At 43.2% G+C, this 21,590-nt stretch overlaps 1 long non-coding RNA gene across 1 annotated transcript; it reads right to left on the bottom strand.

Moving 5' to 3' along the window:
• Nucleotides 1-26: 26 nt before the first annotated feature.
• Nucleotides 27-4,482, bottom strand: LOC121104758. The gene is made up of 2 exons (XR_005837083.1): nucleotides 4,327-4,482; nucleotides 27-1,201 (listed from the first exon to the last, which is right to left on the bottom strand). It is a non-coding gene; the product is annotated as an uncharacterized LOC121104758 (long non-coding RNA).
• Between the last annotated feature and the right edge of the window lie 17,108 nt (nucleotides 4,483-21,590).

Raw genomic sequence — 21,590 nt, 5'->3', positions numbered from 1 at the left:
CAAGAGATTGACGTGCGAGTAGTTGAAGACGGAAGTTCTCAAATTTTTATGTTAGATACAAGTATATTTATCCCTCCATCAGATCCGTGCAAGGCAGCTCCTTGAAGACACTGATCTGGGGGGAGCGTGTTCACAAGGAGAACGCGGCGATGCAGCAAAATCCATCAGGCTGCCCTCTGCAATGTACCAAGTTGAAGCAGCTTGAACTGGGTGTTCCTACCTCTTTCGATCCTCCCCCTGCTGGAAAATCGGTCTCCTGGTGACTCAGAATTAGTTAAGGATACTCCCCCACACCCTTACTGTCAAGATCAAGCCTGTTCCCTGCTGATTTCCAACACTGATCCCACACGCCCTCAGGTTTCCCCTCCACCAAGGTGTGCATAGCTTTTAATTTGGGGGGCAGGGGGCAGCATGTGGAGCAAGCAGTCTGCGCCTTTAAAACTTCTCAAAGCTGATGAGCAGCCCTGCCCCGGCCTTCCTGGAGGAATGGATGGAAAAATTCTTTAATCCACCACACCTTCCTTTTCCGGAAGAGGAAATGCTTTCTTGTCCTCTGGAAGTTCTGCTTATCTCGGCTTAGATTTTAGAGAAAGGGCGATCTAGAACACTTGGAAATGCAGGCTCATTGCAAGATCACCGAAATAGAACGAACCAAACCAACACATACAAAAAGGAGGGTGTGTAAAATGTCCCCTGTGAATAAAATGGGGTCAAGGAGTCTGCTCACCTGGTCACCAGGTCTCAAAGAAGAATTTGCATTGCACAGGGCGTCCAGATGGTGCACTGCAGACGATCTAACGTTCCTTCTGCAACGTGTTCGGTCATATTTGGGAATTGGCATCTAACTCAGGAGCTTCCCAGTAGTACTGGGTTGATCCGTGAATATGACATAAGCCCAGTGCCAGGCAGTCCCAGTGATTCAAGTAACCAGAGGCAAATCGATCTCTCTTCTGCCTTCATCTGCCCCCCCAACCAGGGTCTGTGGCTGCCTCTGATCCCTTTTCTGCTGCCATTCTTCCAGAATATGTGAAGGAAGCAGAGCTGAAGGAACCAGGACTTCCAGAATCTGGTTCTCTTCTGCATTTCAAGACAGTGATCAGATAGAATGTTCGTGCCGCTGAGGAAGACTGACGCTCTTAGGTAAATGGTATGGTAAGATTCAGAGGAGGAGGCACAGTCATTTCTGACTCCAGTTCTCCACCTGGGCAGGAAATTCAAAGATGAGTTAAATTGCTCTGAAGAATGATTTCACTCATTCATGCATTCATTCATTCAATTAATTTTATCTTTGTGGTCATGCAGATCTGAGGATAAACAGCCATCGGTGCCCACAACGCCTCTCCTCTCCTTGGACAGCACAGATCATAGAGGCACCTCTCTGGTTTTTTGCTTGTTTGTATTTTAATTTTTTTTCTTTTTAAAGATTTTATTTATTCATTTGACAGAGACAGACAGCCAGCGAGAGAGAGAACACAAGCAGGGGGAGTGGGAGAGGAAGAAGCAGGCTCCCGGTGGAGGAGCCCGATGTGGGGCTCGATCCCAGAACGCCGGGATCATGCCCTGAGCCGAAGGCAGACGCTTAACGACTGCGCCACCCAGGCGCCCCTGAATTTTTTTTTCTAAAGCCGGTGACTTCCCTGTGCCATTGAGAATTGTGGGTTAAGTCACCTCCTCTATATTGTATGATCCAGAATTCCCGAGCATCAGCAACAGAAATCAACTCTGGATGAACTGAAGCAGAAAAGACATTTGCGGGAAGGGTTTAGGGACGTTCGCAGAGTCACCGGGAAGGCAGGAGAGTGAGGCTTGGGGAAATGCAGAAACTGGAGCCCTTCTGGGGCTACAGGGAACAGGAAGCACCAGCAGGATCAGGTCCTGGGAAGCGCTTGCTCAGCACATGCTGTGCTACTAGCTCTGGGGTAGCTCCCGCCTCCTCCAGCTGTCACTGGAGTTCTGATACACCTGTTTCTGTGCGTCCCTGCTCCCTACCCATGATCAAGACACTCCATGTCCGCAGAGGAGCATCTGATTGGATAAGTGGGGGCGACGAGCCCACGCTGCCAGAACTCAGAAGTTCCCTCTTTCAGCTTCTGTAAGAGGAGGTAGGGCACAGGGTTCTACCAACCAAAACACACCGGGGCGGGGAAATCCCCCCAGAAGGGGGGTAAGAAGGCAACAGCCAAAAAAACCAAAAAGATAAAGAAAAAAGAAAATAGTGAGCATCCATCATATATTTATCTCCTCCAAAAAAGACAAATCTACAGTCACTTCTTGTATGGCTCTCTCTCTGATCAGATCTCTAAAGGGGCTGATTTTGCACGTAAGAAAAAACCCTTATCTCGAGGAAACCAGAGAGGGAGACAAACCATGAGAGACTCTTGACTCCAGGAAACAAACTGAGGGTTGCGGAAAGGGAGGTGGGGGGGATGGGGTAACTGGCTGACGGGCGTTGAGGGCACGTGATGTGATGAGCATCGGGTCTTGTACGCAGCTGATGAATCACTGAGCACTACATCAACAACTGGAGAGGTACTATATGTTGGTTAATTGAATTTAAATTAAAAAAAAGAAAGAAAGAAAAACTCTTATCTCAAAGGACCCACTTTGGGCTATAGAGTATAGTTCGTATCTCACACTATTTGGTCTCTTCTGCCCAATTCTGGCACAGTAAATACATCGTTTGTGCTCATACCTAGTATCCCTTTGGACACTTCCAACAAAAATTTGATGTGGCTCACAGAATTTAATATGTTGTAAAACAGATCAATGAAAAATAAAAACAAACCAGCTGGGACCCTGTGTGGTGTTCCCTCCTCTCAGTATTTCCAGGGAAGGGGGAGGCTAACCAAGGAAGATGGGGTCAGTCTGGGCTCTTGCATTTTCTTGGTGGGTCCAGAGGGGTGCTCTGGGCTGATAGGCAAGGTTTCATAAGAAGGGCTCATGGGTTGGTTGGGTCCACAGGTATGGAGCATGGCTCGTATGTGTTCAGAACAAACAGGAACTAGGCCAGTGAAGGGGTCTAGGGTCATGGCCAGGATTGACCAGGTGGCTAAAGCAGGATCATGGATAATGGGCTGCAGGAGGAACCCCAGTAGGCCCGCTGGTGGGTAATAAGTCCTGGCTGAAATCAACAGGGTACGGAGGCAAGGGTTAAGGTGAGGTCGGCGACAAGGCTGGGATTTCACCCAGAGATAGGCCCCCTCTGGCAATGGGTGCTGACAAGTGCTGCCCCTTGAGGGGAAGCTGCAAGTGGTTCTTCCAAGGGTTAGGCCAACCCAGAGCGTTCAGGATGGTGGTTCTGAATCTTCGTCTACATATTACTCTTTAATCAGAAACACACACACACACACACACACACACACATTATGTTTTGAAATGAAACTTCCAGGGGTGCCTGGGTGGCTCAGTCGGTGAGGCGTCTGCCTTCAGCTCAGATCAGGATCCCAGGGTCCTGGGATTGGGCTCCACATTGTCGTCATCGGGCTCTCTGCTCAGCGGGGAGCCTGCTTCTCCCCTGCCTGCTGCTCCCCCTGCTTGTGCTCACTCCCTCCCTCTCTCTCTGTGTCAAATAGATAAATAAAATCTTTAAGAAAAAAAAGAAATGAAACTTCCAGACAGATATGGTAGAAGGAGACCCGACTGTTAGTTGAATCCAGCTCTTTCACTAACTAGCTATGTGACATGAGCTAAGTCAAATTTCTCAGGACCCCAGTTACCTTCTATTAAATGAGAAGAGGGGGCTAAATATTGTGTAAAGAGTCTCCTAGCTTTAGATATGGCTAGTGCACACGCGTGCATGTGCACACACGCTTACACACACACACACTCCCCAGGGTGAAGCTACAGGTGCACTCTGAGAAGGAAGTCTCCAACCACTGTCCTTGCTGCATCTCCTCCACCCTGAAGCCGGCTCTGGGAGGCGGACTTCCTCGCAAACCACAGCTGTTGAAATGGCTCCAAGGGAGCTGTGCTTAATTCCTGTTTCCTAACACCCAGCCCACGGGGCCCAGCAGAACCAATAATGGGGTACTTCCCCCAAGTTACTAACCGCAAACTGAAAGGGGGAAAACCATGCTACCCAAGGACTTAGCCAGTAGTGGGTAACTGGGGCCAGAAATAATAAGGCTGACCTGGGACCGACCAGTTCACAGCTTGAGAATGCACAGTGGTAGCCCAGCTAGGATTTCCTTCTTTCCAAAGCACACCATGGCAGCTCTGATTAATCTCCCGGTCGTGGCTACATGCCTCTCCCTCCCTCACATCAGTATTCCCAAGACTGCACGGTGCTCCATCTCCCGGGGCTTGGGGGGAAGTCTTTGAACTTACTCAACCATTCTAAGTGCCGCGCATTCATCAGCCTCTCTGAGTGACGGGCTGCATCTTTCCGTGCCAGGCATCAGGAACACCCCAACAGGGGCACCTGGATGGCTCAGTCGTTAAGCGTCTGCCTTCGGCTCAGGGCGTGATCTCGGTGTTCTGGGATCGAGCCCCACATCGGGCTCCTCCGCTGGGAGCCTGCTTCTTCCTCTCCCACTCCCCCTGCTTGTGTTCCCTCTCTCGCTGGCTGTCTCTCTCTAGCAAACAAAATAAATAAAATCTTAAAAAAAAAAAAAAAAAGGAACACCCCAGTAAACAAGACTGACATGGCCTGTGCCTTCATGGGACCTATAGTCTCACGGGGAGACTGAAAACATACCAATAAATATAAACCTACGAGTGACATAAAATCAGAAGCCAGGTGCGGCCGGCCATGGACAATAACAGGAGGGGCCCACGGGAAGGTATTTGCAGAGAACAACTAGAGGTCTCTCAGAGGCCTGAAGGATGGCAAGGAGCCACTGTTACGAAACACAGGCGAGGGTAGGCGTGGTGTGAGGAGGGTATGTGTGTGGCGTGTGGTGTGACCGCATGCATGGAGTGAGTGTGGATGTGTGTGGCACGTGGTGTGTGTGTGTGACACATCGAGAGGTGGGGAGAACAGCAGGCTTACTGGCGGAGAGAAGAGCAAGTTGGTAGAAAGCTCCACGGACCGACGAGCAGAGGGAAGTCCGTGTGGGTGCGGCCCAGGGAAGATGAGAGGAGATGAGACCGGGAATCGGGCAGAGGCTCGATCACACAGAGCCTTTTCAAACATCTGCTATTTTTTTCTTAAACTGTTTTTTCCCAATGCAATAAGAAAGCAATAAGACATTTTTGACAAGAATAATAATTACCTTACTTCCATTTTCTGTTTGTTTTGGGGACAACAAAAGAAGGATACAAATAACATTTGCAACAAGAAGTCCAGGTAGGAGATTATTGTAGTGCAGTGAGGAGAGGATGAGGACCTGGACTCAGTGGATTCAGGCCTCCAGGGGCCACTTGGCAGTCACGTCTGGAGACACTTTTGATGGTCATGACTGGAGGGGGGCGGGGTGCGCCTGGCATCTTGTGGGTGGAGGCCGGGGATGCTGCTACACGCCCTAAAAACGCACATGGCAGCCCCCCAAACAATGACCCGGGCCCACAGCTCAGAAGTACCGACGTAGACAAACCCTGGACTAGGTCACGGCCGGAGAAATGAAAAGAAGTCATTGGATCCAAGACGTGTTTTTAAGCTGAAATGACAAAGACTTCCAAAGAGAGGAAATGGGGAGCTCAAGAGAAAGAAATGGTCCAAAGATGGCTTTCAGATTTCGGTCTCGAGGAACACATCATGAAAACATGCTGCATGGACAGGTATCGAATTTCTGTCTAGTAGATCAAATCGATTGCAGTTTAAAATCCAGATCTACCACTTACCAGTGTGGGTTGCAAAGCACACACGCATTCTGTCTCTGTCCCCCTATCAGTAAAATGGAGTTTACAACGTACCTGCTGCAAAGGGATGGGATGACGATCGATGAGCCCATCATGTAAAGTGCTTCAGACGGGCCTGGCATGTGGTCAACAGGCGGGTTTTAGTCACTTTGGTTGCTGTTATTATTGTTAATAATATTATTACAGTCTAGCCCTCATGAGAACGATCCATTCAAGTGGGACATATGAATTTGGGAGCCATCAACATAGAGATGGTTCCACCGACACAGACAGCCTTTAAAGACTTGAGGTGAGTATGGCCATAGGAAAGGTCCAGGGCTGACCTTGGATACCCTATTGTTAGGACACTGGGGGGATAAGCAGAACAGCCAAGGAGACTAAGAAGGGTCAGGCATGGAAGTAACAGGAAAGTCAATGAGAGAAAGTATTTCTTTTTTTTTTTCCTACTTTATTTTTTATGTTAAATACAATTTAATCTTTCTTTGATAAATCACAAAGTTCTTTAGTATACGCAGAATCATCATGGTGTACTTAAGAAATATAGAAAAAAAGTGATTTTGTAAATTTTTAATACATGTATGTTCATTTTATATGAAATAATTGTATATTTAATTAGAAAAAAATGAAAAAGGTCAAGGGTAAATTTTTAGGAAAAACATTACAAGTACATGAATGGCAGACATAATCAATTGATAGCTTCTTATATGTCTTTTTGTTTTGAATATGTGTTTGTATATAAAGTAGAGACCATTCTCCTGAGGTACAAATTCTGATAGGTCATCAACTTTTTTTTGTTTTATTCTTATTTATTTATTTAAATATTCTATTTCTTTTTTTTATAATGATTTTTTATTATGTTATGTTAGTCACCATACAGTATATCCTTAGCTTTGAGAAGAAAGGGATAAAGAAAGGGGGGGTAATCAGAAGGGGGAATGAAGCATGAGAGACTATGGACTCTGAGAAACAAACTGAGGGCTTCAGAGGGGAGGGGGGTGGGGGAATGGGATAGGCTGGTGATGGGTGGTAAGGAGGGCACGTATTGCATGGTGCACTGGGTGTTATACGCTACTAATGAATCATCGAACTTTACATCGGAAACCAGGGATGTACTGTATGGTGACTAACATAATATAATAAAAAAATTATTAAAAAAAAGAGAAAGTATTTCTAGGGGTGGGCGCTCAACCGGGTTAAAGGGGATAGAAAAGCATCTCTTGAATTTCAAGGTCATAGGTGACTATGGGTGAAGGTAATTGAGAAGACAAGACCAAGACTGACCCATGAGCTGGATCCAAGCAGTTGGAGGCTCCTCACCCCCTTCCCTGTCTTGCCTTGTCCCTGTCTCACTTGCCTTTCCTGCTTCCAGAGGCTGCTCCAAGGGCACGGCCATAAGATGGTGATGTGGTGTGGAGAACGGCGTACGTGTGCGGTATTCGTGACTGAACCCAACTAAGGCCTCTTTATAAGCTTGGAAGATTTGGCAGCAGGGATCCATTCATCTTGCTGTTGCCCAAGTAAGTCCCCTTTGCTTATTAAAACTGCCACTTTCCACCCTGGGGTGGCTCCTCTTTCTTGGGTCTCTTTGGTCTCTTCTTGCCCTCTGCATAAGGGGGCAGCTTCAGGTTACACCTGGGGAAGCTCCCGGGAGGCTTACAGACTGACAGTGACTTTGACAAAAACGACTTCCACCTAGAAGTGGGAATGGAAGTCAGTCTGGACTGAACTGAAGGGGGGGAAGATATGCAATAGACTCTGTGGGAATCTGGGGGAATCTGGGCTAAGAAGAGCAGAATGGGTGGGGGGCCTGCTAGGTTAACGGGGGACGGTTGTGGTTTTTTTGTTTTTGTTTTTTTAAAGATTTTATTTATTTATTTGACAGAGAGAAAGCCAGCGAGAGAGGGAACACAAGCAGGGGGAGTGGGAGAGGAAGAAGCAGGCCCCCAGCAGAGGAGCCTGATGCGGGGCTTGATCCCATAACGCCAGGATCACACCCTGAGCCGAAGGCAGATGCTTAACGACTGAGCCACCCAGGCGCCCCTGTTGTTTTTTAAGATAAATACCAATACATGATATTTATATACTGATGGGAGTAACATGGCAGAAGGGGAAACACGGGAGATGCAGGAGGGAAGGCCATAGGTAAAGTAGCAAAGTCCTCGAGAGGATGAGAGAGGCAGCAGAGAGTGGTCTTTGGTGAGATGGGAGACCATTTGTGTTTTGAAACAAGAGGTTAAGCAGCAGATGGACGCCACTGTAGACAGGTTTATAGTTTTCTTTTGTTAGGAGAGTGAAAGTAGGGCATGTCTGGTCACTTTATTTTCTTAGTGAAGTACTAAGGGGCAGGCAGGACTCCCAGAGAAAAGTAGGGGAAGAGAGTATATTTTGAGTACAAAATAGTCAATGGGAATGACAAAAGCTAGACTTCTAGAGAAAAGTGGGAGGATTGTTTTGAGACTTTTCATTGTGAATTTGACGTGACATCAGCAAACTTTATTCCTCGATTTTCTCCTGCAACATCTGGTTGTTCGGACAGAAGCATAGAGAGGTAGGAGGTAGGACACTGGACTCATTGGCGAGCTGGGCTTTTGCCAGGCGAATAGCGCCCAGGGTGAGGCGGGGGAGTTGGGGGTATTTGCAAGGGAGTGATTATAATGGTGGACCCCAGAATGTAAGCTGAGATAAGAGGGGATGAGAGAGAGAAAGAGAGAGGTTGGTTAGCAAAAGAGCACACATCGTAAAGGGGCAGGAGAGAATGAAGAGGACACGTCCTCCCCCCTGGGCCTGAAGCACAAGGGGTGTGAGCCAACAAACAGCCTCTGGCTGACAGACCTGGAAGGGAGCGGTGGACTTGGGAGCTGCCAGGTCTTAGGGCAACGAAGTGGAGTTCAGAGAAGAGGTCAAGCCAGCTTCAACCCCTATTTGCTCTGTACACAGCAAAGTCTTACACAATCTGAGGTCCAAGCCTGCTTGGTCCAAGCCTCTTCACTCCCACCCCCCCATTCCCCACTTCCAGGGCAGGGCGAAGATTTCCAAAAGTTTGCAGATTAAAAATAACCATAGAGGAAGCTAGTTAAGCAGCACCGGTGGTCTAACCAAAGGCCCAAACTCAGCACTGACGTGGATCAGGTGGAGGCTGTTTTAATGAAATCCACACTGTTTTGAGAGCATCTCCCCCAGACCCCCCCAACAGCATTCATTTAAAAACATACTTTTAAGTTTTGTTTTAAATATTCTAGATTCAAAATACCTCAGAGATATTGTCAAAAAGAAAAAGAGAAAAAAGTTGCCCAGTTAATACCATTTGCTATGGCCTTTTATTTATTTTTTATAAATTTATTAAATTTAAATTCAATTTAATTAACATACTGTATCATTCGTTTCAGAAGTAGAATACAGTGACTCATCAGTTGCATACAACACCGGTGCTCATCCCATCACGTGCCCTCCTCAGTGCCCGTCACCAGTGACCCCATCCTCCCACCCACCTCCCCTCCAGCAACTCTCAGTTTGTTTCCTATAGTTAAGAGCCTCCCTCTCTGTTTTCATCTTATTTTATTTTTCCTTTTAAATGTGATCCTCATCCTTACATATGGCGGATACCCCACAGGAATGCATCGTAATAGTCCAAGAGCAGGGACAGCACTGCAATTATCATTAACTTTATTTAATGCTGACTGTGTCCCAGCCATTGTTCTAGACTGCGTTCCTTTGTTACTGCATTTGATGTTCACAACACATTTATGCTTTTCTGTCCTATTTTACAAATCAGGAAAATGAGACATTGAAGAGGTAAGTGACTTGTCCAAGTTCACCAGTCAGGAGTAGGAGCTATGAGAAGGTCTGCAGAGCTCGCACTCTTAACCATCTGGCAATGCTACTGCACTCTGCAAGTGTAGGGCATTTTTTCTTCCTCTGTTGTCCAGAGCAGACACCACTGGCCTGTCACAGAACCACCCCAGCAAGCTTGGTCCCTAATCTGTTGCTCTGGAAGCTCTGATTAGCTGATGAGTGTTGACCCCAGAAAGGAAATCTCTCTGCTCTGCCAGGCCTAGACCCTCCTCCCTTGGTCGTTCCTATTCTTCCTCAAACCCTCTCCCTGCCCTGCTCTCAAGGTTCTACTTTGACTCTGACCCTCTGTACGCAGCATACGGTCTTGGTCTCGTCCAAGTCTGACTCAGGCTGAGACTTGTTCCCAGGTCCCTCTGCCCTACTTCACCCTCACCGCATCACGAGCTATCCCAGGGAGTGATTCGGGCGGTGTTGATAAGGCATCTGTAGTGCAGAGGTGAAGAAGTGGCAACAGGCAGGAAAGACAGGGAAAGGGCTCAGTGCGGTCATCCTCTGACTGCAGTCGTGCTACAAAAGGTCTTTGTGAACAGCAGGGATCCAGAGCTTTAGACGTGCTCTCGTGCTCTGAAGCCCCTACGGTTGGAAACATACCACTGAATTATCCGGTCCGTATCTTCTTAAGTGACCCAAAAATACTCCCTCAGTTTTAGTCAGCTGAATTGTAAACACAAGAAAATCTTTTAATTTTGGAGGAAAAACTTGGATATTTGTTGGGCATTGAAGGTATTAATTGGGGGGCTAAAAAGTAGTGAGTTCGAATGAGCTGTGCAATGTTGGAAAATTGTTGAGTCTCTCTGAGCTGTGGTTGGTCCATCAAGCAGGTAAATTAAATGGAGGGCCTCTTGGGTCCCTTCCAGTCTCAGCATTCTGTGTCAATGTAGCCTGGCTTTCAGAGGCCCTTGTGTTCTCCCCAGCTGCTCCCAAGGGTCACCAAAAGTATGTTCCATACTGATGGGACTTCAGTCAGTTTCCGCAGGTCAGATGACATCTTCTCTCTCCTGTTGTGGCTCTGCCCTTTCTTGCCCGCACTGCTGTTGCCTATGGTGTTCCCTGAGTTGCTGGGTCTGTGGGGTCTAAAGTCTATTTACCTATCACCACCATCAGGCCCATGGGTATTCATGTCCTCGTGGCGCCAAAGTTCTTTTAGGATGTGTACACTCTAGTGTTGACGCCGGAAGCAGAACCACTAACCCCTACCACTGACTTCTGACCCCTGGGCGCACCTGCTAAGAGGTATTATCAAGTTACTGTGAAAACTGTAGAGGGACCGCTCAAATTCTGGACTGCACGTCAGTCTCTCCTCTGTTCACACAAAGAACAACATGAGTTGGCTGAACACCTAAGACTCACAAAATACAGGATTGATCTAATCTGTCCCTGGAAACCATTGAGACAAACCCATTATCTGAGGAGCCAGGACAAGTTATAATTAGAAGCCCAGTGAGTCACGGCTCATGGGAGTTAGCTCAGAGGCTCTCGCTCATAAAATGACACGCTAGTTTGACATCTGTTGGGCTCATCCTGGGCATCAGAATTTAGCCCGGCACAGGGACCGAGAGAATGTATTAACGACGAGTGAGATTCATGGAGCACAAGAATATTCATGCTGGGCCCAGTCTCACCAGGAAGACAGAGCATCACACACAGGAAGTACAGACAAAGCGATAAAATTTTTGCTAGAAAAAAAAATTCCCTTCACCGCACGCAATTTCTCTTTAATTTTTCTTAAGGAGGCACTTCTGCTAATTTAAGCCCTTCACACGCTTTCCCAGCAATGAATTGAATTTATGGGTTTACTGTACATCCTTCCAGGTCCAGTGAATTCAGAAGGAGAATGAATTTTAAAATCCCAGCTCTATTACCTACTTGCTGTCTCTGTGAGTGTGAACAAGGCTGTCAATTTTTCTAAGCCTTTGTCCCCTTATTTACAAAATGGAGTTTGTATGAACAACAAAAAAACAAGAATGCACACAAAGCATTGGCTCAGGATCCCACACGTGGTGTTCAGTCAGTGTGAGCTTCCTTCCTACTGGAAATCACCAGATGATACCAGCTCCAGGTCTTCTGTCAGACACGGAACACACCCATGCAAAGTGCTAATGCTGGCTCAGCTCAGCAGACACCTTGTCTCAGGAAAGCCATTAGAAACCCCCAAAGTACTATATTTTTCTCCTGGTAAGTAGCTCACTTCCCACAACTTCCCACCACTTGATATTAAGTGAGCCCAACAAATGAGTCACGCTACTTACAGACGCAAATTGGGAGCCACACCCAAAATAGAGGCATCTTGGCTTTTCGCAAGAAGCTGTCAATCCCACCAAAAAGAAGGCCTAGGGGACAGACACACAGTTAGAAAGTCTCAAACTCCCAAGCTACCTCTGAATTCATATGCAAATCCAAACCCTTGGCATGTTTTTCTTGTAGTGAGTTTTAATGACAGGTGAGAGTCACTGGGATATTCAAGCTTTTGCTGAACTTGCTGTGTGTGGGGGGTACAGAGGGTCCAAGAAGCTAGGCCATTCACTTTTCCTCTTAGGTAAATGGGCAATACCAAATTAAATTTAAAATAACACCTTACTTGTTGGATCATTTAGAAGGTGATTATTTACTTTTTGAAAACACCTACCATAGCATTTAAAGGATGACTGATTTTCATGAAAATTTTAAGAGTTTATCTATTATATAAAAATACAATTATTTGTATAAAAATACAAAAACAGATCAAGGAAGCCCACCATGTGCCAAGGTCATAGCTGAAGAAAAAAGCTGCACTTGAGATATAAACATTCCCAGCCTATAGAAAACACAGGTGTGGTATTTGAATTTATACCTCTTGTGTTGGATGAAAATCCTACCCAAGGAATTAGCATAAAACTGGTATAGAACCATTGAAAGCCCTAGAAGCAGAAACTAAAGCAAAACATTTCTTTATAGGCTCTTCCAAAATCCAGAGGACATAGGCCTTCTGCTGAGGATAAGCTCATAATATCAAAAGAGGAAAAATGATAAACTACGTGAGTAAATAAATACCATTGGAGAGAGTCATCAGGTTTTATAAACAAAAGAATTAGCACCTCAGGTGTTGGACTTGGTAGAACAGTCTAGAAGAGACAACAAAAGTATGTTTCAAATAACTAAGGATTTTTAAGAGTGGAGGAAGGCAGAAATAAGATCCATAGTGAAAGGAGAGGACAGTACAGCAAAAGAAAAGACTGATTTAAAAAAGAACCAAAAGAAAATTCAGTCAATAAAATAAAGAATATGCAGGGTATTAGAGCTGCTAAGAAAATTAGTGAACTGGAAGACAGAGCTGAGGAAACTACATAGAGTATATCACAGAGAACAAATGGCAAATACAAAGAAACAGATAGGAAATATGAAAGCTAGACTGAGAAAATCCAGCAGCTATAAAGTCAGACTGCCATGATGCACGATTCTAAAGGTTATTCCATTCACCAGGAATCCAACATAAATGGTGGTTTTTTGGATTTTTACAACAGATCAGCCTTTATTTAATAAGAACTCCAAAAGGTAGGAAATGAGAAGAAAGGAAATGGGGGATAAAGTGATGATTTAAAAAAAGATAATGGATCAGAAATTTCCAAAATTGAAGAAAGACACAAGTTTTCAGTTCTCAGAAAATATACACAAAAGTCTTGATCAGGATAAATAAAAATAAATGCACACCTAAACAATTTGTGAGGAAGATGAAAATGTCAAAGACAATGAAAAACAACCAGAAATAAAAGAGATTACTTGAAAAGCAATGAGGAATCAGGATTACCAGCTGTGTGACTGTGAATAAACCTGTCGAACTTTCGAAACCTTGGTCCCCTTAATTATAAAATGGGGTTTGTATGATGACTGAAAAATAAACAATGTATGCAAAGCACCTGGCTCAGGATCCCTGATTTTTTTAAAAAAGATTTTATTTATTTATTTGACAGAGATAGAGACAGCCAGCGAGAGAGGGAACACAAGCAGGGGGAGTGGGAGAGGAAGAAGCAGGCTCATAGCCAAGGAGCCTGATGTGGGGCTCGATCCCATAACGCCGGGATCACGCCCTGAGCCGAAGGCAGACGCTTAACGACTGCGCTCCCCAGGCGCCCCAGGATCCCTGATTTTTTATCAGCAACAACGCATGCCAGGAAACAATGATATAATATCTTTAAAATGCTGAGGTAACAGTTCTGTCATTTAAAAATTCTAAATACAGGGGCGCCTGGATGGCTCAGTTGGTTAAGCATCCAACTCTTGGTTTTGGCTCAGGTCGTGATCTCAGGGTCATGGAATCGAACCCTGCATCAGGCTCCTTGCTCAGTAGGGAGTCTGTTTGAGATTCTCTCTCCCCTCCTCCCCCTCTGTGTCTCCCCCCACCTGGCATGCTCTCTCTCTCTCTCAAATAAATAAATCTTTAAAAAAAATTCTAAATCCAGAGACATTTCATTCAACAATAAAGTATGGTTCATTCACACAGTGGAAGCTCACAATGGAGAGAGCATCATAATACATTCTTAAGTAAAAAACAAAACCAAAAAACCTCCAAGCAAACAAAAACAACAACAAAACCTTTTGTGTTAAAAAAGAGGGAAAAGGGGAATATCTTCAGTTTATAGTAATAGTATATAAAACACTGGAAATCTACCCAACAAATGAATATACTTGGTTACCTGTGGAGGAAGGGAGGAGCCGAATGGATAAGAGTGAAAGCAAAATTTCTCACCAATTGTACCACTGATTACTTCTTTATAATGTGTATTTAATGGACAAATTCCTGAAGCACAAAACTTACCAAGATCAAATCATGAATAGAAAATCTGAAGAGAACCATAACTAAAAAACAGATTGAATTAATAACCTAAAACCTTTCAACAAAGAAAATCGCAAGGCCAGATGGCTTCATTGGTTGACTCTACCAAACACTGAAAGAAGCATTAACACTAATCTTCCTCAAGCTCTTCCAAAAAAATGGAAAAAGAGGAAACATTTTCAGATTAATTCTATGAGGCCACCATTATTCTGATACCAAAGCTAGACAAACCACAAGAAAACTATAGACCAATATTGAATATTAATGCAAAAATTTTCAGCAGAATACTAGCGAACAGAATCCAACAGCATATTATAGGATTTTACACTATGACCAAGTAGGATTTATTTCTGAAGTGCAAGGATAGTTCAATATATGAAAAACAATCAGCATAATCCACTACATTAACAGGAGGAAGGGGGGAAACCCACATGATCTTCACTAATAATATAAAAAACACCTTTGACAAAATTCAATACCCTTTCATGATAAAGAAAAAGCTCTGGACAAAGTAGGACCAGAAGGAAATGACCTCAACATAATATTTTCATAATATATATGAAAATCCCACAGCTAATACCATACTCAATGGTGAAAGACTGAAAGGTTTTCCTCTAAGGTCAGCAATAAGACAAGAATGCACACTTTTGCCACTACTAATCAACACAATACTAGAAGTCCTGGCCAGAGCCATTAGACAAGAAAAAGAAAGAAAAGGCATCTGAATTGGAAAGGAAGAAGTAAAACTATCTCTGTTTGCAGATGATACGATTACGTAGAAACCCTAAATATTAGACACACAACTGTTGGAACTAGAAAAAAAATTCAGCAAAGTTGCAGGATACAAAATCAACACACAAAAATCAGTTATCATATGGTTTCACTCATTTATGGAACATAAGAAGTAGAAAGATTGGTAGGAGAAGAAAGGGAAGAAGAGGGGGGAGGTAAACAGAAGGGGGAATGAATCATGAGAGACTATGGACTCTGGGAAACAAACCGAGGGCTTCAGAGGGGAGGGGAGTGGGGGAATGGGATAGACTAGTGATGGGTATGAAGGAGGGCACGTATTGCATGGTGCACTGGGTGTTATACGCAAGTAATGAATCATGGAACTTTACATAAAAAACCAGGGATGTACTGTATGGTGACTAACATAATATAATAAAAAAATTATTTACAAGAATCAGTTGCATTTCTATATACTGACAATGAACAATTTCAAAGGAAATTAAGAAAATACTTCCACTCACAGGAGCATCAAAAAGAAAAAATACTTAGTAATAAACTTAACCTTGGAGGCAAAAGACTTATATGTTGAAAAATACAAAATATTGCTGAAAGAAATTAAAGAAGGCACTGATAAGGGGAAAGACATCCAGTGTTTATGAATTAGAAAACATAATGTTGTTAATATCATCCAAAGTGATCTACAGATTCAATGTTCCACTGAATCCCTCTCAACATCCCAACGATATATTTTCCAGAAATAGAAACCCTTAAAATTGATTAAAAAAAAAATCTCAAGGAACCCCAAAGAGCCAAACAATCTTGAAAAAGAAGAACCAGGCTGGAAGTCTCACATGTCCTAATTTCAAAACTGATTACAAAGCTACAATAAACAAAACTGTGGGGTGGGCATAAAGACAGGCATATGGTCAATGGAATAGAATAGAGAGTCCAGAAACACACAGAAGATCAAATGATTTTCAGCAAACGTTCTCAGACCATTCAGTGGGGAAAGGACATTCTTTTCAATAAATGGTACTGAGAAAACTGGATATCCACATGCAAAAGAATGAAATTGAACTGTTTTCTTATATCATCTATAAAAAATAACTCAAAATGAGTCAAAGACCTAAATATAAGAGCAAAAACTTTAAAACTCTTAGAACAAAACAGGGGGAAAGCTTTAAGAGATTGGATTTGGCAATGATTTCTGGGATATGACACCAAGGTCACAGACAAAAAGGAAAAAATAAATAAATGGGACTACGTCAAAGGACACAATCAACAGAGTAAGAAAGCAACCCAAAGAATGGGAGAAAATATTTGCAAGTTATATATCTGATAAGGGGTTAAGATGCAGAATACACAAAGAATGCCTACAACTCAACAACAAAGAGACAAACAACCCAATTAAAAATAGGCAGAAGGCTGGAAAGAAGAGATTTCTCTAAAGAAGATATACCAATGGCCAATGAGCACACGAAAAGATGCTCAGCTTCACTATTCATTGGGGAAATGCAAACCAAAACCGCAATGAGATAACTCTTCACATCCATTAGGACGCTACTCTAAAAAAAAAACCAAACCAAAGAGAAGATGACAAGCGTTGGCAAGGATATGGAGACACTGCAACTCCGTGCACTGTTGGTGGGAAGGCAAAGTGGTGCTGCCACCATTGAAAACACTATGGTAGTTCCTCAAAAAACTCAAAATAGAATCACCATATGATCTAGCATTTTTACTTCTGGGTATATACCCCAAAGAATTGAACGCAGAGAATCAAGGAGCTATCTGTACACCCATGTTCATAGCAAACATTATTCACAAGAGTCAAAAGGTGAAAGCAATGTGCCCACGGAGAGATGAAGTGGTCAACAAAATAGAGGCAATACATACAATGAAATATCACTCAGCCTTAAAAAAGGAAGGAAATCCTGACACATGCTCCAACATGGATGAACCTCAGGATATATGGGAAGTGAAGTAAGCAAGTCACAAAAGGACAAATACTGTAGGATTCACACCTGGTGGAACCTGGATGCTAGGGTAGTCGAATTCATAGAGATGGAAAGTAGGGCTGGGGAGGGGGTGGGAAAAATGGAAAGTTACTCAATGGGCACAGAGTTTCCGTTCTGCACAATGGAAAGAGTCCTGGAGGTGGATGTGGCGATGGTGGCACAGCACCCTGAATGTGCTTAATGCCGCTGAGCTGTACTCTTAAAAAGGGTGACGATGGTCAATTGTCTGTTATGTGCCTTTTACCACAATTTGAAAAATTATCCAAGGATGCGCCACAGAAAAGTAATTCAAGAGGCAGAGGCTAACCCAAAAAGGTCAAAATAAAGTATTTCTACCCACGTGGGGAAAAAAATGTTTTTATTAAAAAGCACTTAAAAAAAGAACACCTTTGAAAATTTACAATATGGCACAAGAAGCAAATGTTCATTTAGAAAATTAAAAAATATAGGCAAACAAAAATAATATGTAAAAGATCTGTGGTTTGCCATCCAAAGGTAACTATGGCTAACTTTTTGGTGTATATCCTTTAAATATGGTGTGTGTGTGTGTGTGTGTGTGTGTGTGTGTAAAATATACCAATGAGAACTGTTATCTGTGGGTACACATGCAGCTGAACAGACAAGGAGGGGAGTCCTTTCTACCATCTGGACCACTATACACATGAAAGCTGCTTGATCCCCCAACATTTTATTATGAACATTTTCAAACAAATAAGAAGTTGAAATAATTTCACAGTGAGCACTGTATATCCACCCCCTACATTCTACCATTAACACTTTATTATGCTTATTTTTTCACATACATATCTATTCTTCATCCATCCATCTACCTTATTTTGTAAAGTTGCAGATGCCAACACACATCACCCCAAATACTTCATCATGCATGTTATTGTGTTTTGACATATAATTTATACACAGTGAAATGCACAAATCTTAAATGTACATTCACCAAGATTCGTCAAATGCATACAGCTGTTTAATCCAAACCTACCAAGCTATAGTTCATGACCATCACCTGAGAAAGTTCCCTCTGGCTCCTTCCCAGCCACCTCTGCCCTCTCTCTCCAGAAGCAATACATGCTCAGATTTCTTTCCACCATAGGTTGGTTTTACCTGTTGCAGAATTTCATGCAAGTGGAATCAGACTTCTACTCAGTAGGATTAACACCTCTTATTCAAGAGCTCAGATAGAGGGTTTAGGGACAATTTAACTCCTTCTGGTCTCCAGCAATGGTGGGACGCCCACTTGATGCTGCTGCCATCCCTGCTGGCCACTTGATGTAGCAGCTAGCTGTGTGCGGGACTTGCCACAGTCTACAAGATGGATGACAATGCCAGGCCACTACGCACTGAGCTCAGAGGAAAATGGAAATCATAGGTTAGGTATTTACAAATGATGTACGGGAAATAGCGGCTGCCCCATTCTACTGGAGAATATCTATAGAGTAGTCATAAGACCTCATGCAGTGATTTTGTCATTAATCACACAGTATAAATCTACAGCCATTTATTTTCTTGTTTGGCAATACTTTAATTTTGCAATAAATTCTTTTTTTTTTTTTTTAAAGATTTTATTTATTTATTTGAGGGAGAGAGAGAATGAGAGAGCCCGACAGCAGAGGGAAGTTCAGAGGGAGAAGCAGACTCTCCACTGAGCAGGGAGCCTGACGCGGGGCTCGATCCAGGACTCTGAGGTTTTGACCTGAGCCGAAGGCAGACGCTTAACCCACTGAGCCACCCAGGAGCCCCTGCAGTAAATTCTCTGGGCCACAAAAGTCACAAATTTTTAACTAAACTGAAAATGTACATTCAGTTAAAAATTAAATACCAAACTTGTGTGTCTCAAGATAATTGATGATGATAAGGTGCACAAAATACATCTGGCATTGACTCTCCATGAAGAGTGTCACAGCGAAATCACCAACCACTTGGAAACCAGAAGATACAAACCCGCTTGCTGTAGAAGCATCAGCACCTATGTAATCCTAGGTGGGATTTAAAGAAGAATGTCCCACACTGAGAGATAAATCACTACTCCTCATACACACTGCACGTGCAAAAACACTGGCTGAGATGTGCCAGCTACTCTGAAGTTCAAGGGTAGGAATCTGAACTTCATTTATGATTTTCATGGACCGAGAGTCAAAGCACATCCTCCTGTGTCACACTGAACTTGGAAGGAAGTATAAATAAGATATGCCCTGTGCTGAACAAAAGCTGCTGGAATCTGGAAGACTCTTCTCCTAGCCAAGGACTGCCTTTGAGGTTCACTCCAAAGACTGAACGACCACTGGGAAGAGCTGGTCTCATCATTTTGAGTATGTAAAGCACTGCAATTCCAGTCCATGAGCACTAATGTAATTTGTAAAAACGTTACACCCGCAATCGGCATGGAACTCAAAACTTAACAAGGTCTCTTTTCTACTAGATGTATTGTTGGCTATTGCTCTCAGCCATTAGCTGGAAGAGATACAAGCGAGAAGGCTTTGGAGGTATACAGAGAACCAGGTGATTTAATTATTTCTCCCTTTTCTCTTTCCTTGGTAGTTAATTAGCAAACATTCCTTTCTCTACCTTATCTCTTTGTTGAAGTCGTATCAGCAAATATCTGGTCCAATCTGTGCAAAACTATCTAATGCATCATGCTGAAGAGTTTATCAGCTTGCTTCCCTTTCCTTTCACCCAAGAATGATTAGCAATGAGAGATTTCAAACATACAGAAAAATAGGTCAATAAAATCACCTAGCTTTAACAGATGTGAACACTCCACTGTACATGCTTAATGTAATATTTTTAATAAAGCTGTTCAGTCATCACTGCCTATTTACAAGAATATTTGGCCTTTTGCTACAATGTGTCGTACGAACACAGCCTTGTGTGAAAGTCTGACATACTTCTCCGAAGTGCTTGCCTAGCTGTCAGCCCCATGGTCTTTGCTGTTCCAATATGGCCCCCTCCGCAGGGCAGGGATGAGACCAGATGGTGTAGTCGTTGCAGCATGGCTTTGGGGCCATGCAGATCTGATTTCCAATCCCGGCAACCAGCTCAGTGGTGGGCAGATGTCCTAGTTTCTCATTTATAAGATGGGAATAATACTACCTACCTTATAGAGATGTTGTGAAGTGATGTTAGTAAAGCACTGGAAGGGTACCTAGCAGAGGGTAAGTGGCTGTTACCAGCTTGTATATCTGAAATGGGGGTGCTGAGCAACCCCATTAATCTTGGGTCCATCTCTAAATGAGGCTGTATTTACCAGGAACCAGCCAACCACTATCTAGATAATTAACAATTTCTTATTTGTGGACTAATGGACACCAGTTTTCCACATGAGCCTGGATTTAGCCAGTAAAATGGTGGTCTTTTTTTTTTTTTTTTTTTTAGCAGCTGGAGGTGACTTTGCCCCATGCGTCTGATCTCAAAAACATAATGGAATTTTATAGAGTTTTATAGCACTCACCTTTATATAAAGTCAAAATTAGTCCATGAAATAAGGGAGCAGTTGGTTATAACCATGAAGCAAGCCCCCTTGTGACCATGGGCATTATTTGTTATTTCTGTCAGCATCTTCCCTTCCTGTCCTTAGGTGTATCTATTATTTATCATAAAAGCAACTTGCCTTTAAAAGACCACATTGTTTAACATAATGGTTCTCAACCATGGCTGAGCCTCAAAATCATCAGTGTTATTTTTTTTAAACCTGCCCTATCTATCTATCTATCTATCTATCTATCTATCTATCTATCATCTATCTATCTATCTATCTATCTATCTATCATCTATCTATCATCTATCTATCTATCTATCTATTATCTATCTATCTATCTATCTATCTATCTATCTATCTATCTATCATCATCTATCTATCCATTCCAAGGCCCCCACCCAAGATACTGGGAGTCTCTGGGAATGAAATCTTCATCTCCTGGATGAAGTGAAAGGGATTAGTGTTCCACCCAGGTCAGGCTGTTACAGACCCAGGGTTGAGAATCACACTGGGTTAACAGCTTGAAGTGGTACCTATCTAAAGGGTAGTTGAAGATTTTGGAATTGATCAGGAAATCTTTTTTTTTTTTTTTAATAATTTTGCAAGTAAGATGCTGCTATTCCAAGCCTTCTGTTGCAAATTACGTTTTCCAGAGGAACAAAGCATACACATCGTCCATCCAAGCACAATGTAAATCAAAACACATGTCCACAGCTGGAGCAAAAGTCTTAAGACTGTCTAACTGGATTCCATTGGAATGAGTCTGCGTGACACCATGTCAAAGTAATTGTGCACAATTCCCCTAAAGCAAGCTACACGAAGGATAGCCAAAACACAAAGAACAATTGGATTTAGCCCAATTTTCTAAAAAAAAAAAAAAAGTATAATGCACACA

This window comes from Ursus maritimus, unplaced genomic scaffold (genome assembly GCF_017311325.1).
Source record: "Ursus maritimus isolate PB19 unplaced genomic scaffold, ASM1731132v1 scaffold_23, whole genome shotgun sequence".
Lineage (NCBI taxonomy): Eukaryota > Metazoa > Chordata > Mammalia > Carnivora > Ursidae > Ursus > Ursus maritimus.
Note: the sequence above shows the minus strand (reverse complement) of the source record. Positions and strands in the feature narration are given on the sequence as shown.